Source organism: Colobus angolensis, unplaced genomic scaffold, assembly GCF_000951035.1.
Source record: "Colobus angolensis palliatus isolate OR3802 unplaced genomic scaffold, Cang.pa_1.0 Scaffold257, whole genome shotgun sequence".
Classification (NCBI taxonomy): domain Eukaryota; kingdom Metazoa; phylum Chordata; class Mammalia; order Primates; family Cercopithecidae; genus Colobus; species Colobus angolensis.
The window spans coordinates 4,056,941-4,071,186 of record NW_012115788.1 but is presented as its reverse complement, the minus strand read 5'-3'; the positions used below and the strand labels follow the sequence as shown (position 1 = coordinate 4,071,186).

At 36.7% G+C, this 14,246-nt stretch overlaps 1 pseudogene across 1 annotated transcript; it reads right to left on the bottom strand.

The window, feature by feature from the left end:
- Positions 1-1,329: 1,329 nt before the first annotated feature.
- Positions 1,330-13,912, bottom strand: LOC105515268 (annotated as a pseudogene). The gene is made up of 3 exons (XR_001002290.1): positions 13,883-13,912; positions 1,675-3,458; positions 1,330-1,576 (listed from the first exon to the last, which is right to left on the bottom strand). The product of XR_001002290.1 is annotated as a dipeptidyl peptidase 3-like (transcript).
- Positions 13,913-14,246: the final 334 nt, after the last annotated feature.

Sequence of the window (14,246 nt, the reverse complement as noted above, 5' to 3'; positions counted from 1 at the left end):
AAATGCCATTTTGGTCTGAGTTGTAGTATATAAAGTCATTTCTTTAGTCTGACATGATTAATTTCACATTTACTAATTATCCTTTCCTCTTTCTGCATCCTCCATCTGCATCTTTCTTGCTACATTTTCCTATCTCCGTGTCTCTCTTATCACCCTCTTTTATAGCACAACATACACACATATTTTTATGGCATTTGAAAACTAAGTTAAAGTCCTATGTTAATATTATTATATATTATAAAAAGGGGTTTCTTTGTTAAAAAAGTATCAAAACTGATTAACACTAATAGATTCTATTCATAAAAATATCTCTTCTGTGTTGGAAGGTGGATTAATTTTTTTTTATTGCTGCATAACAAATTGTCTCAAACTTAGCAGCTGATAGCATTATCTCCTAGTTTCCGTGGGTCAGGAGGCAAGGCACAGCTTAGCTTGGTCATCTTCTCAGGGTCTCACAAGGTTGCAGTCAAAATGAGAGCCAACATGTATGCTCATCTGAAGGCTCAACTGAGGAAGAATGAACTTCTTCCCTCATTTGGGTTATCAGTAGAAGGTATGATGATGCAATTTAGGGCCCTGTCATTACTGGTTGCCATATGGGGGCCACTCTCGGGTCCCAGAATTGCCCATGATTAATAGACTCCACTGAAATTACTTGTTATGTGGGCCTCTTCAACATAACCATAAATTCATTAAACCCACAAGGGAAGACTTTGTTTCTAGTCTGCTATGACAGGATCTTATAAAATACAATGCAATCACAGCAGTGACATGCTATCACCTTTCCCATATTCCATCAGTCAGAATTAAGATACAAGTCTCTCCCACACTCAAGGGGAGTTTATCAGCCAATGTTCTCCAGAGACAATAGAACATACACAAGATTTACCTTAAGGATTAGCTCAAAAAACAGTGTGGGTTTCTAAACCTGAAACCCATAGGTAGTTTGGTGAGCTGGAAACTCAGGCAGAAGTTGAAGCTTCAGTCTTGAAGTAGGATTTTTTTCTTCTCTGAGACATCTCAGCTTTTTGTTCTCAACACATTCAGCTGATTGAACAAAACCAACTCATGTTGTCCACAGTAATCTCCTTTACTCAAAGTCAACTAATTATAAACGTTAGCCATGTCTACAAAATACCTTTATAGCAATATCTAGATTGATGTTTGGTTAAGTAGTGAGGCACTATAGCCTAGACAGATAAATCTAATCATCACAGGGAGGGAATTACAAAAATCAGTGAACACTGGGACATGGAAAATCACTGGGATCCCCTTGGAGCCTTTTCACCAAGGAAGGTATTTCTTTTTTTATTTATTTTTAACTTTTTTGGGTGATTGTCTCTAATATTTATTTGTCTGGTTACAAAATTAATATGTGAGGAGCACTGGATTAGGTGAGAACATTTTGAACCCTAGCTGTCACGTGCCATCTGTGGAATCTAGACCAGTGACTTCTCAGAACTGCCATTTCCTCATCTGGTAGACAGGATGGTGAGCCCTGTCTTGCTCACTCCACATATGGCAGTGCATATGAAATGAGATAACAGAGGGGAAGCACTTGGCAATCTGGAAGGTGCTGACAAATGGAAGGGGTTAGTGTCACCACCCTCAACTGAGGTAGTACCAAGGTCCAAGCTCCTGCCCCTCCCCCTCCCCTAGCCCCTAAATACACACACGAATGGAGGGCCACTTGCAGCCTTGGTTTGATGGAGTTGGGGGAGAGGCCACACACATCTTCCACAAGCCTGGCCAGATGGGGCCTCACTGGGGCCCTTCCAGAATCGGGCATCAGCTGTGGCCAGTTGTGTGAGGATCTCCTCCAACTCGGGTCCATCCTCTGGGAAACGCTCAGAGAAAGATCGGATGAGGTCAGCAGCTGAGGCCTCGTATTCCAGAAGCTGCACGTCTGAGCCTTGTATTCAAGGCGAATATTGGGCTGAACGATGAGCTTCCGAGATTCCTTACGCAGCAGCACCATGTCCCTGAGGGTGAGGAAGCCCTCGGGGGGGCACATCAGTGACAGCCGCATACCTCTCGTACAGGACCCATCCTCCAGCTGCATTCCCTGTGGACTTCAGCACCTGAAGTCTCTGCAGGAAGCGCTCTAGGGCAGGCTTGCCCACAGACTGGATTTTGCTGCGGCCGGGAGGGACGCAGGCATCCAGGCACCCGTCGGAGCCTGCGGTGGGAGTGATGGTACCAGGTCCCTCGCCAGCCTCCAGTAAGACTCTCAGGATCACAATCCGGGCCTGCATACGGGCCTGCCGCCAGTTGGAGGCCCCACGTGTGTAGAACTCCAGAGCGAGCAGCCCAGCCCGAACCATGTTGAGCCAGTACAGGCACATCACCTCCTCCACATCAGCGCCCTCAAAGCCAAAGGTCTCCAGCACTTGCGGGTGGGGACAGAGGTAGAGGCCCACGCTCTCAGCCCGGCACTCTTCGTAGCTGGAGGCGATGGAGCTGAACTTGCAATCCCAGGTCTTCCCGCTCCATACCAGCTCTGAATCTGCTCTCCCGTCTCTGGGTTGATCACTGTCTCCTGGTCAAAGCTGAATGCTCCTTTTTCATCCCGCACGAAGAGCTTGCCGCTGCCATAGCCCAGTAGCTCATGCAGGTCCAACTGCACATCGAAGGAGGGCCCCTTCCAGAGGATGTACAGGTCCTTGTTATTCTCCTCCAAAATGGTGAGCTTCTCCCACTGCGTGGCGCAGGCCACAGCCAGCACTTTCCCCAGTGACACATTCTTAAAGCCTTCCTTCTGCCTCAGGTCACTGTAGTTGGAGATGTTGATGCCGGCAGGGATGCCAGAGCCAGCGAAGGTGAGAACATCCAGGGAGGTGAAGTCGGGGGTGAGGAACTTGTCTTTCTCAAAGGCTGGGGGCCAGAGCAACTCCTTCAGCAGCTGCTCTGCCCTCGCCACCAGCCGCTCAAACTTGGCACTCATGGCCTTATTCACCACAGCTACGAAGCCTTCAAATTCTCCTCGGGAACCAAAGGAGTCACGGTAGCTCTGGAAGAACCCGATATAACGCTCCACGATGGGGCCTTCGTCCTGGATCCAGAAGCGGGAGCCCCTCTTGTGGGCCTCTGTGGACTCCTGGGTGAAGCTCTCTATGTACTGGGCCAGCATCTACTCCTGGTGGCTATTGATTGCATACGCCTTGGCTTTCTCCAGCTGCTCCACCACCTTCTGGAGGATGGGCACGTAGTTCCCCCGGGTCACCTGGAAAGGACTTTCCGGAATTCGTAGCTCTTCAGCTTGGAAGTCACGTCGGAGTCCAGGGAAGGCTCTGTGGCGAGCACGGAAGCCAGCCGCACCTGGTAGTGGGGCTTCACTTCTCTGTCGACTCTTTGAAGAGCCGGGTGTTGTAGGCACTGAGGTTCTGTGAGTCCAGAAAGTCCTGGGCCAGTTTGCCATCTTCCATGGTACGATTCCCATAGAAATAGGTGATGATTCCCTGATAGGGAAGAGAGGGGACATGGGAAAGAGGAGTTGCCGAGGTCAGGGCTGCAGGGACGTCATCCTCCCAGCTTAATTTTTTTTTTAATCAGATAAGTAATGTATAGATAATAATGTCCACTGATGGACAACGTTTTTACTTCTTTTAAATAATGAACTGGTAATTCTGAGGATAAACAAGAAATCCATGAGTAAGCTCTTTTTATTATTATTATTTTAACAAGCAGATCTCGAACCAGAATGTTAGAAGTAGTCTACCTCCACACCACCATCTCTCATACCAATGAGCAAAAGCACAAAAGTAACTGAAAAAAGTTGTTTCATGTGACATCTATTTCCCAAAGAATTTTTTCTTTCTATTTTCTTTCCATATATTTTTTTACTTCTGAGAATAATTTGGGTGTGTTTACATTTGTGTGTATAGGAGAGTGTGCTTATAACAGGGAACTTACATGGTGGCAGGTGAAATAATTTGCAACGGTGTGTCGGCCTGAAGTCAAAGTCAGTGAGGAAACCCTCAAATCCTTGGTCTTAGTGCAATGTCGGAGCCTATAGCTCAAGGTCACAAAATATGAGTAAGGCTCCAAGATCACAGGAAAAGTTTTCCTTAGATTAATGGCAGGGCTGTGCCAAAGATGACTGAAGGGGCACCCTCTGGCATGCTCATTTATCAGGGATTTACTTGTTGGCTAATGATAGCAATAACAGTTTGTATCTGACAGATACAACTGGATATGTGCAGTGAGAAACTATATTTGAACACAAATTATACTGGATCTATATAATTTCCTCTTCTATTGCTTGACCTGGCATCAGAGTCTCTCTCAGTGAAGTTTATGCTTTCATCTTTTAAAGAAAAAACAATTGTTTTTGAAAAAAAATGGTTACACAATTGAAAACTATATCAAATTAACTGTTTTAATTCTTCTACATTCTTTAGATTATATTTTCATATGTATATGCAATTTCTAGTTTGCTATAATCATAGCAGAGACACTAGAATTAATTTTTTCATTTAAATTCTTACTGTAAACACTGTGTTCTGAATTTCCTCATAATATTGTTCTATGTTTCTGCTGATACAAAAATTTCATTTGAAATATATGAAATACTGATAAACTAAATAAATTTGCTTTTGCTTATAATCTCACCACCATGCTATAATTACTATTAGCAATATTTTTATATGATCTTTTTGTGACAAATACATATATACTCAAGTATATTCACATATATATATGTGCATGTCCATACATATGCAATGATATTTTATTGGGTTTTTCCTTTTCTTTTTTGCTTAATGCTGTATTGTGAAAGTAGTTATGTCATTAATTTTTCTCTTGAAGTATTACTTTAAATGACTGCAGATTACTTTATTGCATAGTTTTATTTACAACCAACAACCTGATGTTGAATATTTAATTTTTTTCAATTTTTTAGCATATTGAAGAGTATCGTGATGAAGATTTTATTGTACCTCTGTTTTTAATCCTGAAAATAAATTCTTGATAATAATATTTCCTGGTCAAAGCATATGTACATTCGATAATTTAATTATGTGTATTGCAATTTCAAGGATCATCACTAAAACAAAAGGAATAAAATACATAAATTCTACACAAGAAAAGGAAAATGAGATGATTAAAATAATCAGCCATAAAAGTTAAAAAACAAGAGAAAAGCAGGCTAGAATATGTATATCAACAAATACCAAAAGAGGCAGATGTAAGTCTAAATATATTAAAACTTACATTGAATATGAAAGGCCTAAATTCTCCAGTTAAATGACAATATTAGCAGGTTGAAAAAAAAAAAAAACTAAATATATGCTACTTATGTAAGTCATTTAAAATAGAATGGCTGAAAGTAAAAACACAGAAAAATATATACCATGTAAACCCTAATAAAATAATGCTAGTGCAAATATTTTAATACAAAAAACTTTAAATTATAAAACTAGATACAAAAGGATTACTCTAATTATAAAAGGTTCCATATGTCACATAGCCGCACAGTTTTACCTGTGTATGCCACTTAATAGCATTGCCTAAAATACTTACAAAAGAACATAATTATACAAAATTATACTACCTTTCGCAGTAAATGTTAGGAGAGGCAACAACAACAAAATCAATAAAGACATTCATTGATCGACCTAAGTAACAAAATTGATCTAATGAAAGACCCAGATCCCTGTATTTAACATCTGTAAATAGGCATTTTTTTCAATATACACAGATTATTTAAAACTATTAATAATATAGTGGCCATAAAGGATATCTCCGTTGATTTTAATGAACAGATTTCATTATAAAATATGTCCCCTGATCGCAATTTAATTAAGCTAATAAAAAGAGATAACTAAAAATATCCCAGTGTATTTGAGAATTAAGAAATAATATTTTATTACTTTTAAAGAGCATCTTGTAATAGAATTGACTTTTTCCTCCTGTGGCATCACAGTTTTTTGTTTAGTACATATGTGGATTAATGTTATCACCATCATAGTGAAATACAAAACAGTTTAATCTCCCTCCAAACTTTCCCTGTTCCATCTCTCATAACTCCTGACAACCTCTGACTGCTTCTGAGTTCTTGCAGATTTGGCTTTTCAAGAATGACATATAAATGGAATCACATAGTATGTAACGTCTTGAGATTGACTTCTTTTACACAGTATAATGCTTTTAAGATTCATCCAAAGTCTTATGTATTTCAAAAGCAGATTTCTTCGCCTTGCTGAATAGTATTCTATTGTATGAATACACAAGCCACAATTTGTTTATCTGCCCTTGGAGGACATTTGGATTGTTTCTACTTTTTGGCAATTATGAATAGTGGACATTTATGTAGAGGTTATTTTGTAAACATAATTTTTCAACTCTTAGGGTAGATATCCAGAAGATGGATTGCTGGGTCATATGGTAATTATACATTTGCCAGTCTAGGAAACTACCAAAGCTTTCCAGAAAGATTGTACCATTTTGCATTCCTGTCAGCCATGTTTTGAGAGCTACAATTGTTCTGCATCTTTGACAGCACTTTATATTTTTAGTTTTTTGTTTTGTTTTGCTTTTTAAATGTAAACCATTCTAATGGGTGTACAATGGAATATCATCATGGTTTCATTTTGCATTTATCTAATGACTATTAATGTTGAACCTCTTCTTTGTTAATCTTATTTCTTCTTTGCCAAAGTGGCTGCTCATATTTTTTGCTAATTTTTAAATTGGATTGCGTATTTTCTTATTGTTGAGTTTTGAATATTCTTTATATACAGTAAATTTCAATTCTTGGTGCATAAGTAAAATAAAAATATTTTCTTTCATTCTGTGCCTTGCCATTTAAATTTTTTATCAGAGTCTTTCATAGTGCAATAGTTTAGAAAAATTGGTGAAGTTCAATTGACCATTTTAATCTTTTATGAATTATGGTCTTGATTTTATGTCTAAGAACTCATCAACCAAACTCAAGGTCACATAGATATTCTCCCATGTCCCTTCCAAACACTTTACATTTTTGCAATTTACTTTTAGATTTTTGAATTAATTTCTTTTATATTTTTTGATATAATTTCTCTATAAGGTGTAAAGTTTAGAGTGAGATTCATTCCTTTTGCCTATGGATGTCTATTGTTCCAATACCATTTGTTGAAAAGCCTTTATTATTTATTCATTGAATGGCTTTTTTAACTTCGTCAGATTAATCAGTCACATTTGTGTGGCTTTTCCTTTAATCACTATTGTCTTTCTTTTATCTATATGTTTATGCCTTCACCAACACCACACTGTGAACCCCGAATATCTGAGAGAGATCTCAGTCAATGTATGAAGTTTATTTTGCCAAAGTTAAGGATTCACACCCGGGACACAGCCTCAGGAGATCCTGACAACATGTGTCCAAGGTGTTCTGAGCACAGCTTGGTTTTAAACCTTTTTGTTAAACCTTTTTGTTAAACTCTCTAGCCAAAGAGTTTAACAGGAAACGAAAAACCATAACAAGACTTAAGGTTTAAGATGTAATCCTTAAGACATGAGACATCAATCAATACATCTAAGATGAACGTTGGTTCAGTCCGGAAAGGTGGGACTACTTGAAGTGGGGAGGGGGCTTTCAAGTCATAGGTAGATAAGGGACAAACGGTTGCATTCTTTTGAGTTTCCAATTTGCCTTTCCAAAGTAGGCAATCAGATAAGCATTTATCTCAGTGAGCAGAGGGATGACTTGGAATAGAATTAAAGGCAGGTTTACCCTATGCAGTTCCCAGCTTGAACTTGACTTTGCCCTTTAGCTTAGTGATTTTGGGGCCCCAAGATTTATTTTCTTTTCACAACACTGACTTGATTACTGCAGATTTTTAGTAAGTCTTAAAATGGGCAGTATGATTCCTTCAACTTTATTCTTATCTTTCTGAATTCATTTAGCTATTCTAGTTCTTTTGCCTTTCCTTATAAATTTAGAATCAGCTTGTCTATATCTGAAAAAAATTTGCTTAAATTTTGATAGATATTACATCAAATCCATAAAACATTTTGAAAAGAATTAGTATCTTTAACAAATTGAGTCTCCAATCAATTAAAATGATAAAGTGCTCCTTATATTTAGATATTCATTTGTTTCTTTCATAGGCATTTTGTAATTTTCAGCATCCAGATAGCATACATGTTTTGTGAGAAGTTTAACTACACATTTTTTGGAGGTTATTGTATTTATATAAAATTGTGTGATATTTCATTTTCAAGTAATTTTTAGATTCTAATTTTACATAGGTAGTGCATAAAGATAAGATCGGTTTTCATGTATTGACCTTGTACTTGAGAACTAGCTAAACCGACTAGTTCTAGGAATTCATTTCTTTATAGATTCGTTGGGATTTTCTACATAGATAATCATGTTGTCTGTGGATGGGTAGTTTTCATTCTTTCTTTATTTTTTCCTAACAAGCATGCTTTTTATTATTTTTTTCTTTCTGGGCTTATTTACCTGGTTAACATAAGAAATACATTTTATAAACAAATGTATGTGGACTTTCAGTTCCAGGAAAAAATAGAGTGGATGAACTTTATTCTTTCTACTAAGTCCAGCTAAAAACTAGGGACATGATATGTAAAACAAACATGAGAACACCCTGAAAGGTGAAGAAAAGAATGCAGATTATTATTACTATTATTATTTTGGTTGAATATATCCCAGACTACCTGCTGTAGCACATGGAAACCTGCAAACGCAAAAGGGTGCAAACAAAGCCCCAAGAAAAAGTCTGTTCTCTCTAGCCAAAGGTCCAGGAAAAGAAAAACCGTAACAAGGACAGAAAACTTTATATAGTAATTGCCCTGCTTTAACCAAATTCCATGGACTGCATCCCAAACTCCACTAGTAAAGGCCAAGTAGACAGCTCAGATTTTTATGTTTATCTTACAGTTATGTGGTACCTACCTTCTTTCTTCAAGGTGATCATAAAAGGCAAAGAGGGAAGGGAGGATATTCAACCCAGCCTGGAATTAAGCTCCCCATCTATTACACACATACACACTGTGGTATCAGTAAACACTGGGATCAGTAATGAAGTGCTTTTTCATTCCTTGATGGACAGTTTCTGTATCTTGATTGCAAGGGTGGTTACACTAATCAACATCTGGGATAAGAAGGCATAGAAGTAACTTTACGAACTGTATCAACATCAGTTTTCTAGTTTTCATATGGCACTGGAGTTACCAATGTTATCATGGTGGCTTTACACTCTGAAATTTACATAAATTATCTCAACAAATACAAAAGAAGGGCCAGGCACAGTGGCTCACGCCTGTAATCCCAGCACTTTGGGAGGCCAAGGAGGGTGGATCACGAGGTCAAGAGATGGAGAGCATCCTGGTCAACGTGGTGAAACCCCGTCTCCACTAAAAATACAAAAATTAGCTGGGTGTGGTGGCGGGTGCCTGTAGTCCCAGCTACTTGGGAGGCTGAGGCAGGAGAATCACTTGATCTCAGGAGGTTGAGGTTGCAGTGAGCCGAGATTGCGCCACTATGCTCTAGCCTGGCGACAGAGCGAGACTCCATCTCAAAAAAAAAAAAAAAAGAAAGAAAATAAAACAGACAAAAGAAACCCCATCTTATGACCTTATCTAATCCTAATTACCTTCCAAAGGCTCCACCTCCAAATGCCCTTTACATATGGATTTAGGGATTAAGTGTCCAACTTAAACCATAGAAACAATGTGTCTAGGAAGAGATGATAATAGATAATAGGAAATAATTTGAAGTGAATTATAATAAATGCTATTCAAAATTGTTTAGTGCAGGTAAAGCAGTACATAAAAGATAACCCATAGACTTAAATACATATGAAAGAAAAGTAGAATGGTTGATAAAAATGAGCTCAGCATTTATCTTCATACATTAGAAAAAGATGTGCAAAGTAAGTTCAAAAAAGAGCTAAGGAAAGATGATAATAACGATAACATAATAAAGCAATGAAATAAAATACATACACAGTAGAAAAAGATTAACAATGCCAAACATTAGTACTTCTAAACAAATATCAAAATTAAGAAAATTCTGGAGAGACTGGGAAAGATAAGGAAAGACAGAAAGAAAAAAAAGGAAGAGAGAAAGAGTGGAAATAAAAGCCACAAGAAAAATTTAAAAATCAAATATTACTGTAGATATTACAGATTTTGTATATATTTAACAGATAATAAAACATTGTCATAAAAAAGGTTTTACAAAACTTTTGAAGATTTGAATAAAATCAAAAACCTACAATTTACCAAATCTAACTCTAGAAAATTAGAAAACTTAAATAGTTCAAAAGCGTTTAAAAATACATAATACAACAAGTACAGTAATATTTTAAGTGGTAGAAGGGTAGTCACTGTAAGAATTTTCAACTTGGTATGCTTGAAATTTATAATAATTAAAATGTCAGCATAAAATTTTTGTACATAAGCACATACACAGATGTGCACACACACACCCTAAAGTTACTCTTTAGTGAAATCAACCAAGCATTAAGGAAAGCATATTTCCAATCTTACTCGGAGTTTCATAGTTTTCCTAAGAATAGAAACACAGAGCACTTTCCTCAACTAATGTTTATTTTACCTGCATATCCTTGATACAAAAACCTATCAAAGATAACATTTGAAGAAGTAACCGTTGGCCAATTTTTTTTTATTCATGAGTTTCTATGCATTTCTTTGAGCAATACAATAGTCAGCTAAATCTAAATTGTGTATTTGTACGTGTGTGTACAAATTTGATTATGAAGACGAGTTCAACATTAAAAGATCAGCAAACATTTTCCACTGCTTTAATAGATTACCAGATAAAAATCATTGTATTAATAGGTGAAAAATAGTTAGAAAAAATCAATTATCAATTCATAGTTTAAAAAATAATTAGTTAAAAATCAGAAGTAAAATTTACTTTCTTAGCCTAAAACAAAATGTATAAACGAACACACTATGGTAATCATCATACTTACTGGTGAAACATTCATTTTGTTTCATTATATGACATTGCTGTAAAGCAGTACAAATAAATGAATGGAAACACAAGAACACAGCAACAAGACTAGAGTGTCTGCAATAATCATTTCTATTTAACATTTTACTGAATATTGAAGTTAGTCCAACAAAGAGAAAAAATGTGTAAATGATGAAAAAATATCCAAATGCCATTATCCACAGATGATACAGTTGCCATGTTAGAGATATTTAAAAATCTATGAGCTACTTAAACAGAAATTGTGAGGGCAGGGCCTAGCAATGAGTTAAGTCCTTCTGGTGATTCTTATATGCTAGAGTTTGAGAATTACTGATCTAGAGGTGTGAATACTCTTGTGCATGATACAAGCAGCGTTGCTTGTCATCCCAAACTAAAAACCACACAGAAGCCAGTCAACAGTAAATTGTAGCCCACAATGGTAGGCTATAAAGCAATGCAAATAAATGAAGGTGAACACACAACAATATGGATGAATCTTACAACATATTATTAAGTAAATAAAGGAAAAAACAAAATGATATATTCCATTTGTTTCTATTTATATAAAGTACAGAAAGAGGAAAAATTAAGCTATCCCGTTTAGGAATGCACACATGGGTAGCAGAACTAAAAAAAAGCAAGGACATGAGTTCTTCTTACTTTTTCTTATATGTTATATTTAACAATAAAATTGTCTAAAATTAAAGTTAAGAGATATGGAAATTACATAAGGGAATTCTGACACGTACTGAAGAGACATTCTACAAGGAAAGAATAAAACAAATGGAGGAGAAACAATATTTAAAGAAATAGTAGATAATATGGTAGTATGACAGATGGAAGAAAGCAAACTGAGCCCTCATACTGAAACTAGTGCTGAGAGCTCAACGGGATAAAAAGTCCCACCGATAGAAAAATAATAGTAAGAACTAAAATCAAGAAAAGTAGAAAATCCTATAATCTTCCAGAAAGAGGGAGAAAAAGGTAGCTACAAGTGGGTAAGAATCAGACTGATACATCATATTTCTTACTGACAGCCCAGATGCACAAAGACAAGGGAACAATGTCCTCGGTGTTTTGAGGAAAAATGACTTTGAGTCTGGATATAACAAAAGTGTTATCCAAATCTGAATGAGAAATAAGATAGTGTCAGACATGCAAGGACACGGAATATTCGCTGCCCACAGACCTTCCCTTTTAGAATCATTACAGGATGTATGCCAGAGACAAGGAAGATGCCTGAAACAATTACTAAACTTAGACTTCCTCTTAAAAAGAAAAAAAAAAAAAAACAACTCTCAAAAAAGACCAGAATAAATGAATGAATGAATGAATAATGCTCAGAGCTTAAGCCTTAACCATTAAGCTGCAAGCACTCTCAGAAGGATACATTTGTTTAAAATGGGGTTTCCAGTGAATTTTTGCAGAATTTATTGTTGAACATTCTGTTCACTGCACTTATTTACCATGAGCTTTGCGTTCCTATCTGTACAGTTGGCTTCTGCATGTTTTTGGCTATGTTATTCTCTGATCGGATTATTGTCCCTGTATGTTTTCTACTTTATAATATTTCTCTAAATTTCTAATGTGCTGATGTTGCTTTTATATTTTCCATTACTTTTCATGCATACTTACATTTTTATATCCTTTTCTGAGATTTTCAGAGAGAGAGAGAAAGTAGGTACATGTATCTTGTCCATCATCTTAAGCACTATCCGAACTAAATGTAGTAAGTTTCTACAGAAGATTTTATTCAAAAAAAATTATTCAGCTGCTAATCCAAACTTATTCAATGAAAATATAAGGAAAATGGAGGCCAGATTACTTAAACAGTTTGACTTGGTAGATGCAGTAAGCTGGGACAGAATCGATATCAAATTTTAGTTCTTCCCAATGACAAAATGTTTCCACTGGATCATGCTGAATATTTGATGAAATTATATTTACACAAAGTATTTATCAAAGTAAAAAATAACTATGAAAGAAATAAAGAATTCAATATTAGGAAAGCAAATGTTAGCCTTCTATAAATATGAAAACACTACTTTCCATAATTTTCTCAGCATGCAACTAGGTTCTGCCTCTAATTTGGATGCTGAGACATAATTATATGTAAAAAAAATCAAATTTTGAAAAAATATAATTTGTCTATTTTGCTGAATCTCTTGAACATAAAACTAACTCCAACACAGTCCATTCTGTAATTAATTTCTGCCTCTCATGGTTGATAGCGATTACAATTAGCATTCATCGGTCACTTTATGTTCCAGTAGAGACACAGTGTTAAGTGCTGCCAAGAGACTTGTAAACCATTTTACAGATGAAGAAACTGATGCCACTACAAGTTTAAAGAAAAATGAACAAGAACACACAAATTTGGAGGCCTGCATTGTGAGCCATTAAGCTACATTTCCTTACATTCAGAGTTATCAGTGATGTGTTGATGTTTAGCAAGAGACAGCTAGAACTGGGGATAGGAGACATAAATTGTAGTTGATTTTTGTGTTGTAAATATACCCACCGTGGTTTATTTTAAGACATCAATTGATGTCCATGTAAGAGATATTGGGAAGATTGGGCCAAAGCACACCATTATATAGGGTTTCCACTATGCAGGTAAAATAGACATTAATAACCAAAAGCACTAAGCAACAGTAAATGGTAGGAAAATAATTAAAAATTATGAGTTCTGAGCATTTCTTTCCCATGTTTTTAATGTTATTTAGTTGTAAGTTTCTATAATTTAATTTTTAATAATATCTGTGTTTAGAAACAGGCTCCCCAAAATTCTCAAAATGTGGCAATCACCTCATATAATCTGGTATGAGTTGGCTTTAGTACACTACAGGAGTTAGTCATGAGTATTTTTGCTCTACCTGTAGTTCAGGGATACAAAGAATACTCATAGCTATAAATTGGTTTTACTTATTAAAATACCTGCAGAGTAGGCCAAGTGCGGGGGTTCATGTCTGCAATCCATGCCCTTTGGGAAGGAGGCCAAGTTGGGAGGCTTGTTTGAGGCCAGGAGTTCGAGACCAGCCTGGGCAACATAACAAGACCCCTGTCTCTACAACAAATAAAAATGTTAACCAGGTGTGGTGGCAAGTGCCTGTGGTCCCAGCTACTCAGAAGGCTGAGGAATGATTGCTTGAGCCCAGGCTGCAGTGAGCTGATTGAGCCATTGCAATTGCACTCCAGCCTGGGAGACAGAGTAAGGCCCTGTCAAAAAAAAAGAAAGAAAGAAGGAAGGAAGGAAAGAACGAAGGAAGGAAAGAAGGAAGGAAGGAAGGAAGGAAGGAAG